Raw genomic sequence first — 24927 nt, forward strand, 5'->3', positions numbered from 1 at the left:
AGTTTAATGCAGACAAGCATTTAACATTTAGGGTGTTGCAGCAGGAATTGAGCTTACGGAGTGAGTTAATGACTTGGTTTTCATCTAGCAAGCCCGTCTCTATTTACTTGATTCTACGTTTCGTCTACTACTGCGATTATCATCCACCTTCTCATCTTGTGCAACTCTCTTTTCTTCGTCTTAAATTTCTTCTTCTTCTTCTTCTTCTTATTTTCTGGTACCTGTGTGATGCTTCTTCGTATTCCTCGCGTTTCCGTTTCTTCTCTTGCTCTATTCCCGCCTCCTCTCTCTTTCTCTCTACAACCCACCACTAGCTACTAACCTCGTCTCAAGATTCACCCGTCTCTCCACGAAATTCAAACTACACTAGCTAACTAGTCTAGCTCGAGCACTAGTCTAGCTTTTTGCTCGACGATTCTACACTTGCCGGCATTGAGATAAGGCGACGATTTACGAGCTATCCACCGTCGTTGCTGCTGCTACAGCCACTGCGACGACTAATTCGTATCCGAGTCGAGTCTCCGGCTGCTTTGCAACCTTCCCTTTGATTAGTATATTTCACTTGTTCTTTTCTTACACTTTTTATCCAGACTTTTCTTCAAAAACTTTAAAAATTATCTCGACAATTTATTTTTCTTATCCATACACAATACGTCCAATTAATCCAAAACTTAATTTTATTTATTTATAAATTTGATTAACAGCAAGTCTTTTAATTAAAACATATTTATCAATAAAATTGATTCATAAAATATTCAAAGATAATCTTTACTCAGTGTTGTTACTTTATAAGCTTGTGTATGATGTATTCTGCTTGAGAGAATATTCTGCGGATGCAAATTAAGGCCGTTTGGCGAAGCGGATGACCCATCGGCAACATTTCTCTGAGGGTTGAATTCAGCTAGGGGTGAATTTAAGCTTCTCTGTACCTCGCTAAATGTCTCATCAACCAACTTAAATCTCCATAGGATCTTCTTCCTTTGATAATGATACAAAAAACGTTACTAATAAATTCAACTAAATCCTCTACTACATAATTGTACATTTTTTTTTTTGTTTATTAATTCAACAAATTGAATTAAAAACGAATAATTTGAATTAAAATGCTATTTTAGTTTTAATTAAAACAGAAAATCAATATCCTACTTTGTATAAATTGTAAGCCGTACGAGGTTTAATTAATTACTTATTTAGTAAAACATTTAAAAGCCTAAAGATAAACATAAATTGTTAGACTGCGTGGCAAAATAATGAGACTGAAGAAAATTAAAGTTTAGTAAATCCGTATATAGTTTATTTATTCTGCGTTGCTTTCGGAAAGTTATAATTACAAAAAGCCCCAAAAGTTAATGGGTAATGAGAGCATGGATCGTTATATCTCGTCTGAATCTTCAAATAAGTTCTATATATACATGTAAATATGTGTGTATGTGAAGATGGATGTATATATGCAGGTCTGAGGTTCGACCGAGTGGAATAAAGAGTATCTGACGTCTCTTTTATCCTTTCCGAGTTCCACTGAGAGGAAAAGTTGGTTCACAAGTAGGCGTATAGACTAGGTTAGTCTTTATTAAGAGATAAATCTATAGGTATAGACCATGGGAAAGAAAATAAAATCTCAACTCAGAAATGCCGGTGACCAGTTAATCGATTGCGTGAACTGCATATTATATGCTAAATTTAACTCAAATCCACTTTCTAGACTTTTTTACTTAAATTTAACTGTACTATTATCTTATGATAATTTTACAGCTTTCATTGTAATGATTAAAAGAATATACACTGTAAAAAATCACCGGAGTAAGTCCAAACGGTGTAGGTGTTAAAATTATCGGTGTTAAATTTACCCCTGAAAGCGGTGTGAAAATAACACCGCCACCGTTGTAAATATTCTAGACCGGTGTTAAAATAACGCCGCCGCCGGTGTAGATATCCTTTACCAGTGTTAAAATATTTTACTTTGTGAATATTTTTACTTACTCGATCACTATACTTGTTAATAAATGATATTCTTTATTAATTTTCATAAAGAACTGACATTTTTTGTGTTTTATAATCTTTAAAGTTAATAATCCAAGCGGACGCAGTTTACCCTGCTTTTACACCGGTTATCCCGCCTTTACACCGATTTTACTCCGCTTTTACACCGGTTACCCCGATTTAACACCGGTGTAATTTTATTTTAACATCGGGCGGAGTTAAAATGAGTCCATTTTTAACACCGCTCTTTTTACAGTGTAGAAAGAATGATAACTTTTTTCATTTGTGGTATTAAAATAAAGCCCGGCAAAAACTGTACTTTATAATACAAATTTAGTCTTCTAAGAGTAGTAGTACGAGTCAACCTATAACACGACCTCATTTCGGTGGATGCCAAAGTAAACAACAAAACACCTAAGGTAGAATAATCACATAAGCCTCATTAATTTAAATTTGCATACAATACTCTTGATAACACCATAAAGCTTTTTTGGAATCCAGTGAAATAGAGTGAACTCCAGTGAGGGCAAACTAGTTACACAGAGACTAGTATCAGAGTAGTAGCATGTTGGCTTTAACGAGGAGCCATATAGGATTAACTACGAATTAAGGATGTTAGGGCAAAAGCAAGGGGTGAAGAAGATGCGGTTGTTGGTAGCTGTTTTCCCACTGTAGTGGTTCTCTATTTCGGTAGGAACCACTACTACCACTATTACCACCATCTCCACCATCTTCAACACTGTTTCTACTACTAGCACTACAGTATACTTATACTACTACTACTGCTACGACTACAACTGCCAGTAGTGGCATTTCCCTAGTGGACTTTAGCAAGAGAAACTGTTGGGTTAAGCATGAACGCCGAACCGAACACGCTCACCGAATCTCTAGGAGAGCATCCTCTCTGTGATTAAGCTTTAAAATCTTGTGGTCACTCATCCATGTAGTAGGTACTCACTCAGACGACGACATCAGCGCTCCATTAACCAAAGGTCTCTTTGACAACTCTTTACGATTAATCGTTGTCTTCATTTTCTTCTCGTTACCTGTTTACTGTGCGAACTTACCTGAGACCGTTCTACCTTTTTATTCACCTCTAGCTTTTCAAAACCCTCAATGTATAATTTATTTATCTCTAGGTCTCTTGAAAAAAAAAAAAAGTTAATGCCACAAAACAACAAAGTGAAGTTGCAATTCATAATTAAGTGAGCCAGAGTTGTCACATTTACTTTTTTTAATTATTTTTAATTTATACCACTGACTCAGTTTTAATGTTTATAATTTTTTTTTTTTTTTTTTAACACAAAGAAAATATCATGATTATATTTCTACAAACAGTATACAAAAAATATTAAAGAAAATTATGTTCTTGCAAAAATGAGTGACGTTAATAACTGTCGAGTGTCAATTATCGTATAAAACTACTTTAACAGTAGACTTTATTCATCAGAATATCAAACAACTCATTTTATATTTTAAAATAATATTTTTATATTTTTCTCTTACAAAAATAAAAAATAACATTTAAATTTAAAAACATTAATTTATATAATTGACAACGGGAAAAAAAATGTCATTTTATTTTTTAGTAAATAAAAAATGAAATAACCGTGAGAAATTTTAACAAGGATATTTTTATACATAACTCATGGTTTAAGTGGTACTTATTATATTCAAGTAAAGTGTTTACCAAGAGATAATAAGCAAACTTGTGTATTTACCTGAGCTTATAAGAGACGTTAATAAATCACCTCAGCAGCGACGGAATTAGTATAATAAAACTTGATAATATAAATAATACATAGCGGAATAATAAATAAACTGGTGGTGAGGTAGGGTGAGAATACTACATAAATATGTTGACGTTCACAAAACAACAAAGATATGTCCTCTTCAAAGGCTTTGGAGTATATTAATGCCCGACGTTTAGTCAGCCGCGCTCGAGTGCCAGAAGTTGGTCTCGGTCTGCAGTCCGACTGCCGTAAGTTAACCAAGAACTGAGAGAAACTTATAGTGGAAACCGGATTAGGCTAACTGTGAGGATTAGAGGGTCCAAGATCCTCTGCTTACAGACTACACACTATGGCTATTACAGCTCTCTCTCGTCGTAACCACCTTCATCTATATATAGCACGTGTCTCTACGGCTTTCTGGGTTACTCTGATGCTACTACTACTACTACTACTACTGCTGCTGCTGCTGCTGCTACGGATTCATGCTCCATCTTGGGGGTTCTTAGAACGCCGCGGTCAAAGCGTGGGTCCCTGAGGTAATGCTCATCCTACCCTCGATCTCCCGCTCAGAGTAATCCAACAGAGTAGTAGTTACAGTTGCTACAGTACTTGTAATAGTGTAAGTTAAGGAACCACTCGAGTTACAACTCTCTCTCTCTCTCTCTCTCTTTTACTCACACTCTTTATTTAAGTACTTAGCAATCCAAAACTCTTATCTTTATTAAATAGATTAAGGTTATTTAAATAATAATGATACACAGAAAAAAAAGTTATCTTGAGTCAAGAAAATATTTTTGAAGACAAACGTTTTCGGGAACCAAATCAAGATTTTCTTGAGCCAAGAGAATTTTTCTTGGTTAAAGAAAATTCGTCTTGGTCGGAGAAGATTTCTACTTTATCGGAGAAAATTTAGGTCTTCAAAAAAATTTTCTTTAATCAAGAATATTTACCTTCAGTCGAGAATTTTTTTTTTTATGTGTAATATTTATTTATCCAGATTTACAGATAAAATTTAAAAATAAAATAATAAAATATTTAAAATTTATTTGCTCAGACTAAAGATAGCGTTATATTTTTATACGTTAAATAAATGTTTTATCACAACAGTCAAATCAAAAATAAAATTACTCGAATGCTCGTAAAGTACCAAGATTGCGTATATATATGTATAGACGCTGCTGAGAAAATAGAGGGTTTGAAAATAACTTTGATTGTGAATCGAAACGCGTAACGAAAAGCTTCTCTCTCATTCTTTCTTTGTCGTTCCTTCGTATATATTTACGTCTGTATACATATATGTACACATACATTCATAGACAGATAAAATAAAAAAATAAAAATAAATAAAAAGTATGTTGAAAATCGCAGCACATTCGAGTGGGTTCTCGCGAAATCGCTGCCAACTTTTTTTCCCGGCCTTTTTTCTCATACGTTCTAAAAAAAAAAAAAACTAAAGTAGTAGAAGTGCTAGCAAGATACAGTCTCTTCCTACGAAATGGGATAGAAAGTATAAAGAAAAAGAAAAAATAAGTAAACTGTATAAGAGACAAAGGGTTGAGTATGAGGTGAAGATAGTTAATGGCGACGAAAGTTTCAAATTCCATTCCCGTTTCCCAATGGTTACGTAAAAGCATCTCGATTTAAGTCTAGATAATTTTAAATGGATTTCGTAAAAAAATAGCCAATGTCCGGTATTACTCGACAACTAAACTCTATAAACAATAATTTTTTTTATTATTTTTATCTTTTTAGAGGTGAAATTTCATGTCCATCACTAAATTATTAATTATTTTCCGATAAACTGTCTGCTTAAGTGTCAATTATTATAAATCTATAGTAAATTGACTGGGCTATAAATATGTGAAGGAAAATATCCCGACAAATGAACCCATCACTTATAACTTAAATGTGAAATAAAAAAATAATAAAAGTAAAAATAAATGAACAAAAGTAAACATTGTATCAGATTTCAGCAGCAAACCGGGCAGCTCATATTTCATTCCGCAGCTGTCGAGCAGGTTTGCCGCAAGCTCTCTTCCGACAAGATTCTCCCAGAGAACATTGACGAGTTTTCCTCTTGCCTCTCATCCTCTTGTTCATTCCACTCACCTACACTCTACCTACACAACTCTATTATACTCATTCACCTCCTTCCTCTTTCACATACTGATGCAAGATACACATCCTCGCTCCTGCGTAAACACACCACCGCATTTTCCCCTGTCTGGGCTGAGTGTTCCAGCTTCAATCTGATCCCTCTATCGATTCGCCTGAAATGTTATTATTTAACAACTCATCTTGTTAGTTTTACAACAAATTATAAATTATTTTATTAACACCATTCAACAATTTACATGCTCGAGTGTGTAACAACTATTTTACATATTTTCTTTAAAAAAAAAAAACATTTTGAATTATTCCTTCTCGGATTAAATTTCGCGCAGCTTTACGTCAAACAAATTTAAATAAATTTAATGTCTTCAACATCATTTTTATTAATTATTCAGACTTGGTGAAATCTAGAGCATTTAAATCAATTTATGTCGTGATATAGGGGAGGGTGGGGCAGAGCGGCCCCCCTGAAATTTTGATCAAAAAAAAAATTTTTTTTTTTTCGACTAATTACTATAAATCCGATATGTTCGCGCATTTTTACCCCTACGCATGACATTTGGGGCAAAATGGACAACCCAAAAATTTTGAAAAAGTGATTTTTTCATATTTTTATTGTCAAATTAAAAAAAAATTATTATGATTCCACATTTCTAGCCCTACGCATAACACCTGGGGCGAAATGGACCAGCCGAAACTTCCGAAAAAATTATTTTTTCATATTTTTCGGCCGTTTCTCTATGTAAGAGGCAAATTTGGTCACAAAAATTTATAAAAATAAAATTTTTTTTTTTAGTTGATAAATTTTTGACATAAAGTAAAACTATAGAATTGATTTTTTTTTTTTATTAAATAACAATTAGTAATTAAGGTAATCGAGAGTGAACGATTTATTACACTTTAAAAAATTTTTTTCGAGTAATATAAAACCATAAATAGTTGTCAAGAGAAAGAAATACATTCTTAATGATAAAAACAATTAAAAAAAAAAAAAAAAAACGAAAAAAAAAATTTGTTTATCATTTTTTTGAGGGGGGGCCGCTCTGCCCCACAAAAAAAAATTTTTATTTTTTCCAGAATTTTGGCAAAATGTCCATAAATTCGTTCGAAATAGGACAAAAGTAAAGTAATCTTATGGTTGAAAGCCACAAAAAGTAATAATTGGCTTAGGGGGGCCGCTCTGCCCCACCCTCCCCTACGTTTAAACTAATTTAATACAATTACATATATTTTATAATTAATGTGCTCAAATCAAAAGTATTCGTCAGTTTTAAATAATTTATTCTATTACAGAGATATAATGAAATAATAATTTGAAACAAAAATAATTCAAGTTAATGTTTGTCATATATTTTTTTTTTGATTAAAAGATCAATCGCCTCTTTAATATCAATTTGTAAGAATGGATATATTTGTCAGTAACAAATTGGTTATGAGACTTATTGAATAGGGTGACATGTACAATATACTCTGATAAATACACTCAATTATTTTATCTTTTTCTACAACGTACTGTTACAATAAATACTATATATATATTTTCAACGTTCCCTCACTTATCATCAAATTACTATAGTCTTACACAAGCAATCGTTTTGCCCTTCTTTCGTTTGTCAATTTGTCTTGCTACATCACTATATATATATATATATATATATAGAGCCGACTAAAATACTACTCCCTTCGATTTCGCTTTTCTAACTTTACTCGCTATATCGAATGGTCTGAGTCTCGTCCATTTATTTCTCTAAGAAAAATACTCCATTAAGATGAGCCGTCTTCTTGTACATATATTTCAAAGAACTTAGCCGTGTACACATTATTCAATACCTTTAGTAATTTAAACAAGCAAAATTTATTTAAAGTTAATTATTAAAAAACAAAATTGAATATGTATGTCATTTAATAGTTGATCAAAAAATATCTGGGATAATTTTTGAGATAAATATGCAAATCGTGATGCAAAAAGATAATAGCCGTGCAAACAACATTATCGAGGAGTTTAAAGTTTCCTTAATCTATACCATGATTTCCTTCTATTATTCTAGCGAACGCAAACACTTTTGATTTGAAATGTTGATATTCGTTTTAAAATTACCACCATCAAGTCCTTTCTTTTCTCATTTTTTTTTTACCAATCGATGTTGAGTAATTGATCTATTTAAAAGCGTTGGAACTTATTTTTTCTTTTACTCTACAAAGAAAAATTACTTTCAGGAATGAAATTTTCTACTGAAAACTAGCCTGCCATAAATAAAAATTCACTCTGCGTCAATAATAATTTTTTATGATATTAATATATTGTATAGTTGTGTGTACAAGAAAAAGTTTTTATTATAAAAATATGTTAAACTGACAGTTACACATTGAAGCTATCTGTGGGGTATAAGAAACGATTTGTTGGCAATTTCATGCTGTTTGCCTATGCATTACCAAATGTCGTACAAGTGACGTATGTAAGTTGTCTGGTTATCAAAAAACTACGCATTTGCCGACCACAATGTCTACTCAATAAATATGATATCCAAATGTATGCGACTGTGCTGCCAAATAGTTTAGTCTCACAAATTTTTTCTTACGAAAACAAAATATTTTAATATGAAAGTCAAATCTACACTGTAAAAAAAGCGGTGTTAAAAATGGACTCATTTTAACTCCGCCCGGTGTTAAAATAAAATTACACCGGTGTTAAATCGGGGTAACCGGTGTAAAAGCGAAGTAAAATCGGTGTAAAGGCGGGGTAACTGGTGTAAAAACGGAGTAAAATCGGTGTAAAAGCGGGATAACCGGTGTAAAAGCAGGGTAAACTGCGTCCGCTTGGAGTATTAACTTTAAAGATTATAAAACACAAAAAATGTCAGTTCTTTATGAAAATTAATAAAGAATATCATTTATTAACAAATATAGTGATCGAGTAAGTAAAAATATTCACAAAGTAAAATATTTTAACACTGGTAAAGAATGTCTACACCGGCGGCGGCGTTATTTTAACACCGGACTAGAATATTTACACCGGTGGCGGCGTTATTTTCACACCGCTTTCAGGGGTAAATTTAACACCGATAATTTTAACACCTACACCGTTTGGACTTACCCCGGTGATTTTTTACAGTGTAAAACATTTCCTTATTCAAAATAACTTAATTTTTTATTTCATTTGTACGTAATTTTGACTGGGCATATTTTCCTTTCTTCTTATCAAAATTTTCTTTGCTGCCTGTATATTTTTCTCCCATTTATTTCTTAAACGATTTTAAATGCAACAGTAAAAATGTTTCAAAAAACCCAGAACTTCATTGTTACCACTTGAAAATGAATGCGTCTTAAAAAACAAACGATCAAATGTTATAGACAGGAGGGTAATTTACTAGGTAGCAAAAAGAATTTACGCGAAAAGCGAAGAGTATTCATTAAGAATTCTTCGTGACATTTCATTAGTCTTTCAAGCTATTAACTTTCTCTTATTTATTTCATTTTACTCACTTTTCTTCTTCTCCTTTTTTTATCTCTTCTCTATTATCACTCGTAGATAAATCTTTGATAGACACTTTTAATTAAGAATAATGAGTTTTTTATTTACCTAATCGTTAAACTGAATTTTTTTGAATTTTCAAAAAATATTTTTGGTTTTTCAATTTCCGCTATCTACAAGTGTACAAATTTTAATGTACATTGTAAATTTTAGTGATTTTATTTTAATCTTCAATGCGTTTAAAATATATTAGGATTCAACTTTGATTCAAAATTCACTCAAAAGCCCGGAAAAATATTAAAAGACAAAAAAAAAAAACAAACGCATCAAGCTTTTTTTTAAGCTATCTTTTAGGTTTTTGCGGTTGAGATTTCAGGCAAAGTACTCAAAGGAAACCACATATATGAGCTTAAAATACTAAAGAATAAAAGAAGAGTATGTAATGTATAAGAGTGAAAGACAAAGAAAAAAAAAGTGCTTTCTATTCTCGCAGTACGCATTTGAGTTGCATAATGTATGCGGCGAGGTTGGAAAATGCATAATAGTCGCGACGTGAAAAATGTAAAATGAAATAGAGCGAAATGGTCGGTTGGTTGTACCGTTAAAAGTTGTATGTGCGGAAAAATATAACCGTCGAGAGAAATATAAGTAATAGAAGTAAGTGAGTAAGAAATAATGTTTAAATTGTTGCGATAGTAAGACGTAAAAGAAAATACAAGAGGTTTTTTTCTAAATTTTATATAATATAAGAAAGGTTTCCACTTTATAAAATGGGGTTGAGTCTGTTGCAAAAGAGGTAAGCTTGGCGTACTTGCTTCCTTGACAAATTTATCAACTACTTAAGACTTGTAGGTGCATTTCTACGTTAAATTCGTATCCGAGGGTATTTAAACAAGACAACTAAAATATATATGCCGTGTTTTTTTAGAGGTTAAATAGAATTCAATGAACTCATGCATAGTAAATATACAAACCAATGTACTACACCATTCTGACTATATTATTTTAAAGTTTTATAATTAAGATGGAAATCATTATTCCTAAACTAATACTTGGATAAATATTTGCTTTATAACCTCTCTAAAGACCAGTATAATTTATTCTTTGATTTAAATCAAACATTTAATAATTAAACTTTGTTTGAGATTAATTAATAATTATGTGAAGCTTTTTACTTTGTACTTGGTGTGCAAAACTTAAAAGGATTTTATTATTTATTATTATGATTATTATTTTTTTCTTTTTCAATATAAAATTGCTTCAGCAAAAGTAAAATTTAGTAAATGGATGTGGAAATGAATTTTCAAAGTTGGTTATGACTATGAAAAGAGTAGTTTAATTTTTGTGCTACTCAAAAGTCGACAGAGTATTTTTCCAAGTGGAAAAAATATAGTTTTAGAAGGAAAGCTGAAATGTGTAAGAAGTTAAAATGTATGTATGAAAAGTATATGTGTTTGTTGGTATAGGTAAAAAAAAAAAAATAAATAAATAGAAGGGTTGATTTTGTTGAACAAATTTTCTTACTCTACAAACTTTTTCGCTTTGACTAAACGACCCTGGAATTCATTAACAGTTTCAGTCGTTTCATTATTAAAACGAAACTGCGATCGCAGAAATCCAAAGAGCAGGAGGAGGACTTTTAAACAACAGCATGGAGGTAACAGCAACGTCGCACTCGGGCACAAACATTAAAACGCAATGGGGATAGGTTGTTGGTAATGTTTACGACGAGAGACCAGCTGTTTTCTATTACCAAATTCTCATAATAGAAAGGACAATAGTGCGTTTATAAAATGTTGGAAAACATTAACTGCACAATTCTTGTCCGTTCTGTATTTTCGACAAAATTAAAATCTGTGACACCCATCTGCACCTCGCAAATTCATTTAATTTTCATCTAAAAATTTTTTTTTTTTCTTTTCAATGCAAATAATTTTATTTGTATTTCAAATAACTGCGTTGTTATAAAACATTATTCATATTTTTTTTTTTGACTATACTTCCGAATACGGCATATCACCAATTACTTCAAAAAATACGGCGTAATAACCCTAATAACATATAAAACCCAACGCGATTTGTCTGAGTTGGCGATACGGACGAATAGATGCGATTATGTTGGAATACGTGCACATAGATGGCGCTGCTAATTGATCGATCATCAATAGCTAAATTAAAATTAAAATACTTAATAATTAATTTTATTTAAAACCGTAAGAAGGACGGTGGCGTGTAGGTTCAACCCATTTATAATTTTTTGGTAACTTCAGTGTTAGGTATGAGGCAGGATGTGATGGAGGTGCCTCACTGACGATTCCACCATCACATCTGGGATGAAACCTAACATTGTTCGGTGTCTAACAAATTCATTCGTTAAAGATTGTTATTGGTGAATTAGTGGCATATTTAGTTCAAAATTTCGAAAATAATTTGTTAATTAATTGAAGAATTAATTGATAGGTTGGTGAATTTTTGAACACGTGTTGTGTGTGTCTGAGGTAAACATCAAAATGAAGGCTTATTCGGCTCCGTCGCCAATAAATTCGCTCGGGTAACGTCTCTACACATAAAAATGAAGTTTGTGTGTAATTATTAGACAAAAGTAAGGTGTGCCGTATTCGGAAGAAAAGTCTTTTTTTTCTATTTGTTTTTGGAGTAAGCAAAAGTTCAATGAAATTGTTCAATATTTTCAATAAAAGTATGAATCACAAAATTGGCCAATATTTAAATTATGTAATTAAGGGGTCGAATGATTTATTCCAGTGAATATGTTCAGTATAAGTATTTTTTATATTAAATATTATATTTAATAAAATATGAAATACTGAGAAATTGAATTTAATATTATATAAAATTTTTTTTTGATCAAACACAACGTAAAGCCAACAATGGTTAAAAATTGAAATGCAGGAAATTGAAAAGTTTCACCAAGGACTAAAGTGATCGAGAAAGCACAGGAATAAGGAAAAAAATGAAATGTAAAAAGCATGAGTAATTTTTAAAAGTTGTAAGTCGGAAGTTTAAAGTGACGTACCGATCATGCCGGACGAATTCGGCCGGAATTAATTAAAATTTCGTAGTTTCTTTCCAACTCATTACTTTATTTTTCTCTCCTTACTTCAGATAAACTACTTATTTGTATACAGTGTATAGTATATAGTAAACTGACTCGCAGTGGTGGTAAAAGTCCACAAACACTTGACATCCCGAATAACCTCATTGATCTCGGAGGTTTCATCATCCTTAAAAAGATTTTCCGAGCGTTGAAAAACACCATTAAACTACAGGATCACCAGCAAACTTAAATCAATCCTACTGAAGATCCTGTTTGATATGCGAGAAAGCTCATGCTTCGATTACTCACGTGCTCCATTTTACTTTAAATTGATTTTTATTAAAAAAATAAAATAAATTATTTCAACTAAAATGAAAAAAGCTCTTTCATTTATTTATTTTCTTAGAAAATTAAAAAAATAGTATAAAAAAAAAAAGAAAATAAAGTAAACCTTGAAGGATTTATTGTAAAAATATTGAAAAGGAATGGTTTGTAAGAGCGTACATTATTTTTCTGTTGTCAAAACGTTTTTCCAAGTCTAGTAGTTGGAAAAATACCGCTTAAAAGTTTTACCGGTGAAACAGGACAAGCGTAAAGTATAAAAAAAAAAATAAAAACGACCAACAAGAAATCGTAGAGAGTCTTCCTCCTGTTTGTCTTCTTTTTTGGTCTTAACTCTGTACTGAAGATCCTGGATCTGATGGTATTGGTGCTTCCAAACAGAATGATCGCGCAGAAGGGAATAAGAATTTGGTAGGAATGCTTTGAAGACGAGTGAAAATAGGTCTTCGACGCTCTTTTGACTTTTGTGTGTCTTTATGCACTTCCCTCTTGGTCTTTCATTTTGTTAGATAGTCTTCACTGACTACTGCTCGGAAGAATAGAGAATGAGAGAAGAGTATCCTCTATTCGTCGTCTCTTCAACTTTGGCTCTGGCTCAAAAGTTTCAAGCAGCGATTTGTCTTCGTTATTGTTTCATGCTTGTCGCCTTTTCGAGCCGGAACACGGAATTACCGGTAGCTAACGATCCACCAAGTGATAAAAGAAGCACTGAATGAGATTCGAGTTGTGAATAAATTCACCAATGGAACCATAACAAACGATAAAACTCAAGTGATTATACTGTTTTTAATGCTTTGTTTTATTCCTCTACATTTATTTTACGCCGATCAACTAAATTGGAACTTTCGGTGGACGTTAAATTTTTTTTATGTTCAATAAAAATTATTGGGGTTTTCATTATTGAAAAAAAAGCTGTGGGAAATAAAAAATATAATTAAAGTTTGAACAAAACGACTTGACAGTAATAAAAAAGTAAAGAACAACATACGCAATACAATTAGTCGTTGTTTTTTAATTTTTTTCTTTTTTTCCGAGGATTGTGCAAGATCTGCAATCGAGAAGGATCAACGCCAACGGTTTATGGTTCAGTTAAAGCCAAAAGTACGTAGCTTTGCAGCTAACTCGCTTTGTATTTCTTTTTTGGTTTATTTTTGTACTTTTTCTTTTTTTTTTTTTATCTAATCCCACTGTCCGAATCCCAGGGAGCTTAAAAATCTACCCGAGATTATTCTTCGCGGCGGTTTACATCCGATACTACCGGCAGAAACTTAATTATTTCTACTCGCTAATTGGAGAGCAACGAGATCGAAAATCCAGTGGTCGTTGCTGACTCGCGATTCCTATCTAATATATAAAATCTCTCAGTAGCTTTGGAATATTTTTCCGGTTCCGTTAGTTGAATGAATGACCTTAATTGAATTCCGTACTATGGAATAATTGAAAAAAAATTTAACATCCACTAAAAAATTTAATTTAATTTATAATGCAGTAAGAAGTTTAATTAACAACCAAAATAATAAAGTTAAAATAACGGTTACAGAAATAAAAACTAAATCTCACATTAAATTTAAAAAATTATTTGTCAAATTCCAGCTTAAAAATTCTACTACTACAAATAATTAAATAGACTATAGTCTACATTCTTATCATATTTATGAATTTACACCGTATACAAAATATATCTAAATGTCCATAGATCCACTTAGATCGTAAAGCAAATTCAATTTAAATTCTAATATTAGCCACCGGCACGTGCACGCGGTTATTTCCCATTTCTCTGAATTCACTGGGCTTTACTTTTACGACATCGCTATTTTACTTTAAGCGCAATTTCCAAATCCCATTAATATCCATCCTCGACTCTGGTTTTTCATTATATGCCGACCCACTCACATACAGAAATCTTTCGATGCATTCATCCATCTTTAGCAATCGAGTTACGATCAACGTTGATCACTCTTTGTACTCGTTCTCCACATTTATAAAATTGCATCTTACTCATTTCTCTCTTTTCCTCCTCTCCTCAGTTTTATTTCTTCAAGCACTTAACAATTTATTTTCATCAAAGTAAGCTCTCACAATAATTTGTTGCACTTAATCATAAATATTGAAAATCTGAAGCAATCCATTAGCTAAAGATAAAAATAATTAATCTATATTACTTGTTCTACTAGAGCATTGGAGTGAAAGCTGTTAATATTAGTTGAACATCTAATAACTAAAACAATAGACGATAGCCTCTCGAGAGAGTTCTGAGCGATGGGATGATTTGAATTATAAGACCAGTCTTAGTGATTCCCAAAGGGCATTTAATAGCTCGCCGAGTGTTCTTAACTCGTGTCTCTATTACCATACCTATTTCTCGCAGTAATGCTTCATATTCAGCAGACCCCGAACTCTGAGCCCCTCTACTGACTCGATTCAAAACAAAACCAAACGTTCATTGACTCATTTGTAGATATAATAGATATTCAAAGAAAATGATAAATTGCAAGTTCACTCTCTCCCTTGATAATCTCTACTGGACTTTAAATACTCGGCTACTTGGATTCTGATCACTAGTCAAGAGCACACTGTGCATTGTTCATCAAGGCCCCTCGTTTATTTAGTTAAGTACTGACTTAAATAGCCCAAGTTTGATTAAACTTCACAGGATTGACGTAAGGAATTAAATTTTCAAAGTCTGGCAAACTTTAAGATAAATTATTTAATTTTATGCAACGAATAATTATTTAAGATTTTTTATCCATACATTAAATCCATGTTCAGCCTTGTTTTTATCTGTCAAAATACAGACAAATTGGGGATCTTTAATTTGTAATTTAATAAAAATCAGAAAATATGATGATTCACGTCTGAATTATTTGCAATGCAATTTTTAAAAACTAAAAAATTTGGAAAATCCAAAAGTGCACGCCTCGAACGCTCATGTTATGTTTTTTTTTTAAAGTTAAATTTCGAATAAAATTGAATATCCCGCTCTTTTCCCATAGAAATTTCCATGGTAAATATACGGTAATAAAAGTAAAAAAAAAAAAAATAAATAAGGAGAACATTCCTAATGAAAAATGGCGGCAGTGTGTGTTTGTTTACATGTAAGATTGCCGGTTTTAACCGTAATGATTTATTTTTAAAAAAACGAGAAGACCTACAGTAGTGATTTTCGAAAGGAACCTTCTTTGCTTATTTCTGAAAATTTTGAAAAAAAAATTAAGTAGTTTCGTCAAGTCATTCTCGAGATATCCGTATCACGCCGTTTTTTTGAACCACAGACTAATGGACGTCCACGATAAATTTTTTTTAACGAACTTTTTTTTATATTAATACATATTAGACAAATTAAAAAAAGTATCAGGATTATTTATTAGTGTTTCAGCTTTATATTGATGTGTTTTTCATAATGTGTAAGAGTAATAGAAAAAAAATATATGCAATTTAATGAGTGGAAATCGTGTGACCTTGACAGGTTGGTTATAAAGCACAACCTCTCCGCTTCGCTTCCGAGGCGTGCAATAAAACAGTTTAAAAAAAATTTACCCGATCGTTCTGTTAATCATACAATTTATTTAAATAGCACTTGATTCCTTTCAATGACATTTAAAATATATACAAAATAATTCACTCATGTGGACAGTATACAAATCGAAAACAAAACAATTGTATCCACTCATATACAACATCACTTTAATTAATTCGAGTATCCTGTACTTGTGTACACAAACAAGTATTCATGTTCATGCATACAAAAAAACACAAATATCACCATACAATAATATTTGATTTAAATGAAATAAACAAATTGTTTACTGGCAATGACTTTTATGTGCTATTGTAAACTTATAAATTAACTAATTATTATTATTATTATTTATAATTAAATGTTTATTTGCAGTAATGGATAATGTGAGGGTGGATGAGTAAATCAGTAAAATGTCTTTTGCATTACTGCATACTCTGTTACTTATTTGCGACTGTTGTGTCTATATATTGTGCACAACATGTCTTTGCCAGTGAGTTGCCAGTTGTAGCGATAGAGAAATGATTCGTCGACGTGTTGCGTTCTGTCGCCTTGACAATTTCAACATTCGTGAATGTCGTCGTGAATCAGAGTAATTATAGCGCGAAAACGATTCCCCTTGAGGTTTCATCCTATTCTCGACGTATCTTACAGTCGACGAAATGTTCTAGTACCAGCATTACCACTACTACCATCACCAGTACGAAACAAGAGAGTTTCATCTGTTTGATTACGAAATGCCGTTGGCATTTATACCTACGAGAACATGTACAATTATCTCTAGCTCGTAAATTAATTTACTTGTGAAATATATTACAATTGATATCTTAAATAAGTAAAACTAATTTTAAAATCACCACTTGTACTATTTAATTATTTATAAATTTGTTGTGTCTTTCAAATTAAGTTAAAAAAAAAAAGTAAAAAGAGAAAGAGGAAAAGCTGGTCGTGTGCATTTCCTCTAGTCTCATTTAGTACTTCCTTCCTTGAGAGAAATCTACGACGATCTGGCCCCGCCTGTCGTACCGGAAATAAGTGAAATAATCGACTTAGAGCTGGCGTAACTCGGCAGGGAAATTAGTCCTGATGCAAATGCACTCACTGCTCTATAAATTTGTTTTGTCTCTCTTATTATTTTATTTTAACTTTCTCTGCTGCACATTTATCTGAAAAGGACCGCGATCTTCAAAATGAATGGTAGTCACCACCGCAAATCTCACAACTTTAAATTTTCACAAGTTTTGTGCCACACGGAAAAAAATTAATCGTGAATGCAACATGATGCAGTCTTGGTAAATAAACATGATGAAATCATGTTGCATTCACATGATTTGTCATGTTTCGGCTACATGATAATCATGTTGCTGCCACATATTGTCATGTAGCCGAAACATGACAAATCATGTTGCATTCACATGATTTTCTCATGTTACCGAAACATGATTATCATGTAGCCGAAACATGATTATCATGTGAATGCCACATGATTTTCTCATGTTACCGCAACATGATTATCATGTAGCCGAAACATGACAAATCATGTGAATGCAACATGATTTTCTCATGTTACCGCAACATGACTATCATGTAACCGAAACATGACAAATCATGTGAATGCAACATGATTTCATCATGTTTATTTACCAAGACTGCATCATGTTGCATTCACGATTAATTTTTTTCCGTGCATGTTATAAAAAATAATGATTTATTATTGATTAGATTTTTTTGTCACGTCCAACCATTTTATCTTTTAAATTTGTTTCAATCAAAGTTAAATATCGATTTATAATTCCTTACGGATTGGTATCAAAAAATAACAACCAAGCAATTTATAAATCGAATGTCGAATAATCCTCAAGATGTTTTTCGCCGTCATTAGTTACCGTTTTTTAAGTTTTTTTTTTATCGAAAAAAGAGTAAAGTCATGGTTTTCCACTAACGAAATTGACTCAGCAACTTTTTAGCTCTGAGGCAACTTTTTTTCATTTATTCAAAATAAAATAAAAATAATGGTCCTCAAATGGATTTAATTGAAGGATTGATTGTATTTTAAAAGTGTTAATTATATTTAAAACCGATAATTGAGAGTAAATTGTTTAAGCGGGTCAACTAATAATGACATTGCATTATTATTTAAGAGTTTTCTGTAAAGCCCTTGAAATAACCATTGAACGCATTCAACAAGTCTCGTTCGTTCGTTGGACGTACAAGAACCAACCTTTTATATTTGTTCAATTTCTATTCCAAGGAGTATTGACAATCCGGTTAAATACCATAGACACACACTATACTGCCCGTACAGATATGTGACTTTTCCAATTACAAGATACGATTCTCCTTTCCGTAATAGACGCAATTACCTCAATCCTTTATTGCAATTATCCAATTATAAAGTAGTCGCTAGTATCTCAATATTAAGTCCATTAAATTAATTCCTAGAGTATTTGACAATTAAATTAATTACCTAATTACATTGTTCTATAAAACTTTATTTCGTTTATCAGATAATTTAATTGTCATACATTATACAAATAAAAGCTCGTAATAATTGTTAATTAATATTAATTGATAATTAAAATAATTAAACTCTGGAAAGTTGAGAGTTGTTTGAATCTCCTATTTTACTTATTAACAACTCTGATATGAGAGCTGGGTTGGAAATATATAAGCAGGAGATTCTTTATCATGAAAACTGGGGTAAGATACGTTGACTCGGTACACCCTGTACTCGACTGTCTGTCGAGTTCAAGTACATTAACGTAAGACACTTGAGAACAGCTGATATCTTCATGTACATTTTCTCTTCTCTGGTGATGGCGAATCGCAAAATCCTCTTTCTCTCCGACTTGCTTCAGCACTCAACCATGTTTAGCCTCAACGTTTCGTGACTTTGGTGCCAGATCCGGACAACTTCAAGTGCTTTCACTGACTTGATATTCACTTTAATATTCAACCCACCGAATATATATCTCTACGTGAGGTTCTTTACCACTTACCTATGATTTATATTTATTTCTCATTTATAAAACTTTTTTCCTTTGCTCTTATCTTCATCTTAAAAATAAAAATAAAATTTACTTTACACTCTAATTACATAAAAAATTTATCGTAAAAATGAATATTATAAATAACTTTTTTACTGCCTCCAGACTATCCACAATAATATTTTATTCGCGTATTGAATATTTAAATAGAAATGAAAAAAAATCCAGGATTTGTTTTTTTTTTTTTTATGATCAGCACGAGGGTACGAGGATGTCATTTAAACTAGGACCCTTTATCGTCTGAGCATCGGCAGCTATTTTACATTTGAATGCAAAGCCATGAAACACAGAACACAAAAGTCTCTATGTATATATATATATATATAGATAGATATGTGTGTGTGTGTGTGTCTGTATGTTACGAGGGATAACAATTTCGTAGCCCATTCCTAAATCCTCTTTTCTTTTTCCATACCTCCGCCTCTACCATTTAGCTACGACTATTTTCACATTGAGTCTTTCCAAGAATAAAAATATTCATGTCTTTTTTTTTTTTTATTTTTTACATTTTTTTCGATGACTCGGTGAAAGCTAAAAATACTGAAATCGTTGGATCAAGGATTGCTCGTATTTTTCTAACTAAATGGTCCCGTTGAGATTAGATACCCTAGCCATCAGTGAGTTATATTGCTCACAGTTCAATTTACATTTATATCGATAAAATTGCTTTTACGTAAATATAAATCACAACGTATTTATGGTAAATTAAGTACTAATAATTTACCAAAGTATTTATTAACTAGAGTTATTTTAAATATTAAATAATCAGTTAATTAATTGAATTAAGAGTTTGAACCGAAACAAACGTTAATTATCTTCGCCAGTAATAAATTAAAATTGTCAGTGATGTTACAATGGAATTTACGTATAACTTTGTGCTCTCAGTACTGAAATAGTTTAGTTTATTGAGGTCAATTTCCATTACTATAAATTCCATGAGCTGTGGTAGCGAATAGTAGTCATAGTTGTAAATCGACGGATGAAGCTTTTGTAAAGTTACTTCGAAAGTCAAACAATCCCTCACGTCTGTCAGTTTTAGTTGCTATAATTGTCACAGTACATTCTATTTATTAATATCATTCGTGTTTCTAAAATCATTGTTTTCATGTTCCATCATGTACGTACTAATTATCTGATATTGTATCACTGCTGTTACGTTCATAATTCAGGTCACCGAACTCCTAGTTAATTAACTATTGAAGTTACACCAGAGATAACTACCCGCTTATTAATTATACAGCAGGTAGAAATATTTTTAATTTACTTTCATTCCTTTTACTGGGATTTTAATAAATTTAATTAAAAATATTTAAAAAATTATTTACACTTGGCCACATGAAAAAAGAATGCTTGAGTAAATTTACTTTCTGTGATAATTAAAAATTAAAATGTTAACTTTAAAGACTTTATTAGAGAGTTTATAAAGTTAAATAAGGATTACTGTATAGAGTTTGTGAGTAAACATAATTTTGTATATTTATCATTAGTAGTTAGTCTGGAACATGGGATAAAACAGCGGCTTCTTGTGGGAATAACTTTGTGGTAAATACCTAGGATTTCTCGCAATCTACAAATGACCTGAAGATGCGGCGAACCACATACTTGCCACTAAAACCGATGCAACAAATACCACTACAGTTTCCTCAAATCCTCTCATTGTCTACTCCTAATTAGCTCACTAAATCACAACCTTAATCTCTTGTTACATAAAAACAAACCCAGAAATATAATAGTTTAATTTAAAACATCTTAGTTAGCACGACTAATTCAGTAACAAAAACTTAAATAATTAAAATAAATCATTTTCATGCTTAAATTTATTCTACAAATACACTTAAACTACACTGTAAAAAATCACCGGGGTAAGTCCAAACGGTGTAGGTGTTAAAATTATCGGTGTTAAATTTACCCCCGAAAGCGGTGTTAAAATAACGCCGCCACCGGTGTAAATATTCGGTACCGGTGTTAAAATAACGCCGCCGCCGGTGTAGATATTCTTTACCGGTGTTAAAATATTTTATTTTGTGAATATTTTTACTTACTCGATCACTATACTTGTTAATGAATGATATTTTTTATTAATTTTCATAAAGAACTGACATTTTTTGTGTTTTATAATCTTTAAAGTTAATACTCCAAGCGGACGCAATTTACCCCGCTTTTACACCGGCATGACTCCGCTTTTACACCTGTTACCCCGCTTTTACACCGGTATTACTCCGCTTTTACACAGGTTACCCCGCTTTAACACCGGTATTTTTAACACCGGTGTAATTTTATTTTAACACCGGGCGGAGTTAAAATGAGTCCATTTTTAACACCGCTCTTTTTACAGTGTATTATTACACATTGTTTTTACTTTACACTACACTTTATCTGAACGTTAAAATCCAGTGGAATTGTCGGTACGAAAAGTCGGTCATACATCTCGAAATAAAGCTCATAAAACTTGCTCGATGATTTCCAAAGGGCGATAACTTCTTAGTAAGACAACAGCATACTCTGAAAGAACCTTTCGACCTTTTTATCTATATATCTATACTTTTCGAGTAGCTAAAAATCCTTTACTCCAATTCTCTTACTAGTTTTCGATAAAACACAGCCAAGAAAACGTTTCTGTTTATTCTACAATTCAATGCTATACTCAAGGTCTTTTATTTTTCTTACATTTTAATTGTTTCATTTACTTCCTACAGTACTTCGGTAAATCTTAAAAACATTAATGAAATTTGTTGCTTTGAATAATTAAAATATAGGGGAGGGTGGGGCAGAGCGGCCCCCCTAAGCCAATTATTATTTTTTGTGGCTTTCAACCATAAGATCACTTTACTTTTGTCCTATTTCGAACAAATTTATGGACATTTTGCCAAAATTCTGAAAATTTTTTTTTTTTTTTGTGGGGCAGAGCGGCCCCCCTTCAAAAAGTGATAAAAAAATTTTTTTTTTTCGTTTTTTTTTTTTTTTTTTTAATTGTTTTCATCATTAAGAATGTATTTCTTACTCTTGACAACTATTTTTGGTTTTATATTACTCGAAAAAAATTTTTTAAAGCGTAAAAAATCGCTCACTCTCGATAACCTTAATTACTAATTGTTATTTAATAAAAAAAAAATCAATTCTATAATTTTACTTTATTTTAAAAATTTATCAACTAAAAAAAAAAATTTAATTTTTATAAATTTTTAGTGACCAAATTTGCCTCTTACATAAAGAAACGGCCGAAAAATATGAAAAAATAATTTTTTCGGAAGTTTCGGCTGGTCCATTTTGCCCCAGGTGTTATGCGTAGGGCTACAAATGTGGAATTATAATAATTTTTTTTTAATTTGACGATAAAAATATGAAGAAATCACTTTTTTAAAATTTTGGGCTTGTCTATTTTGCCCCAAATGTCATGCGTAGGGGTAAAAATGCGCAAACATATCGGATTTATAGTAATTAGTCGAAAAAAAAAAAATTTTTTTTTGGTCAAAATTTCAGGGGGGCCGCTCTGCCCCACCCTCCCCTACGTCTGTGTCACTTAAGGGGTAAAAAAAAATTCTCTATTCTAAATTTTCTTATCATTATTTTAAGCAGCCATACGAATTTATATTTATCATAAAACTAAAAATATATCTAGTTTTTATTCTTAAACACGTAAAAAAATAAATAAAAAATATAGTTTTTATACTTTAGCTAACACATAAAGCATTGCGTCGTCGGTCTTATCCTCATACTCATACTCGTCTTCTAAGTCGTCGTCTTCGTCGTCGTCGTATAAGTTGGCTGGCTCGCTAAGATTACGCGATACTCGAACAATTTATCGTTTCTTACCACGTATACTCTGAAACCATAGTACAAGTGTTACAGGGTTCCTTTGCTTTTCCTCTACTTCACTTCTTTCCTCTTTCCTCTTGTCTCTTGCACTGTAAACCAGAGAGTGAGTCCCTAGATGTACATATAAGTGTACCCATCCAACCTAGTTTCTCAGCGAGTATTTTACGTTCCTTACTAAAACCCATTATTTCAAGTGTACTACCCGCGGTGGTTCTATATCGTTTATCGTTTATACACCATACGCATGCATAACTGTAAATTATATTTAGTCTCGTACCTATTACATGTAATCCACACACGCTACACAACATCATACATACTGTAATTAAATTTGTCCTCTTGGGCGGGTGCATCTCACGTTTCATCCCGCGTTTCACGCAACCACACGGGGAAATTGAATTTCAATTATCACGTCCCGAGAGAAAATGCTTCCGTTACAAAGTCATATCACACAGTTGCACCAGTTGATAAAAAATAATACCACCTCTTCAATTTTACTATATTTTGTTTACGTTACTAGATTCATACTTCAAAATTATATAAAATTCGTACATTCGCCAATCGCTTCATTTATTTTATAACTCTGACCAACTATGCGCATTTAATAAATTCGTTTATAAATTATAACATATTTCTACTTGATTACTAATCAACTCACTCGTACAAAATTATTTTAACTAGTTCGTTTATCTTTTTACTCCAACACTGAAATTTAAAATTTAACTTCATTGTTTTTTTTTTTTTTACATAAATATTAAAGTAAATAAAACCAAACAATTTAATTTTATTTAGTACTCCAAAAACTTTATTCACAATTGAAACTGAGCCACACAATAATATTAAATAGCGATAAATAATTTAATATACTTTATAGCAGTAAAAAAAAAATTTATTTTATTCATACGATTAACTATATCTGTCCCTTGATACCCAGGACATTTTCATAACCCTATAAAGGATGATCACAAGTCAACGACGGTTGTTATACAATAACATAGCACGCTATACATATACATAGAAACAAGTACGTACATATAGATATATATATATATACATATCTAGACCACTGTGTCTTTCGTCTGGGGCTTACGCGCAAACTGGTCTAGGATACAGTAAGCCAGCTCGCAACTTATGGTTTGCGATAAGAGGCTTGAGGGTGTGCTGGCATCATCTTCCTCATCTCTGTCTTTGTCCGACATCAAGAGCATCTCCGACTATCCGATTCACTATTAGCCTTCTTGGTGTCCTCGCAACATTGCGGTTCTCCTTAGATCTATCTATCTATCTATCTATCTATCTATCCTTGGTCAGAATCTACAAGTAGTAAGAGTTTAGTATATACGGTAGTCTTATAGACCCCTAGAGAGATTAGACTGGCTGACTCGTTAACGAGCCCTCAAATTAGAATCGATCTTATCTCTGTAAATAATGGATCGTTGTTTGTCACTATTTTTAATTCACTCGTATTTCATACAATAAATTTTATTTAATTTATTTACTCTGTTTTCACTTTGTCCTCATGAATTAATACACTGTAAAAAATCACCGGGGTAAGTCCAAACGGTGTAGGTGTTAAAATTAGTGGTGTTAAATTTACCCCCGAAAGCGGTGTGAAATTAACGCTGCCACCGGTGTAAATATTCTAGTCCGGTGTTAAAATAACGCCGCCACCGGTGTAAATATTCTAGACCGGTGTTAAAATATTTTATTTTGTGAATATTTTTACTTACTCGATCACTATACTTGTTAATAAATGATATTCTTTATTAATTTTCATAAAGTACTGACATTTTTTGTGTTTTATAATCTTTAAAGTTAATAATCCAAGCGGACGCAGTTTACCCTGCTTTTAC

General features: G+C 31.9%; 1 protein-coding gene across 1 annotated transcript in view; it reads left to right on the forward strand.

Annotated features, from left to right (window-relative positions):
• LOC130676217 (follistatin-related protein 5-like) overlaps positions 1-24927 on the forward strand; it is a 205507-nt gene that overhangs the window by 103675 nt on the left and 76905 nt on the right. The gene's annotated exons all lie outside the window — the stretch shown is intronic.

This window comes from Microplitis mediator, chromosome 10 (assembly GCF_029852145.1).
Source record: "Microplitis mediator isolate UGA2020A chromosome 10, iyMicMedi2.1, whole genome shotgun sequence".
Taxonomy (NCBI): Eukaryota; Metazoa; Arthropoda; class Insecta; order Hymenoptera; family Braconidae; genus Microplitis; species Microplitis mediator.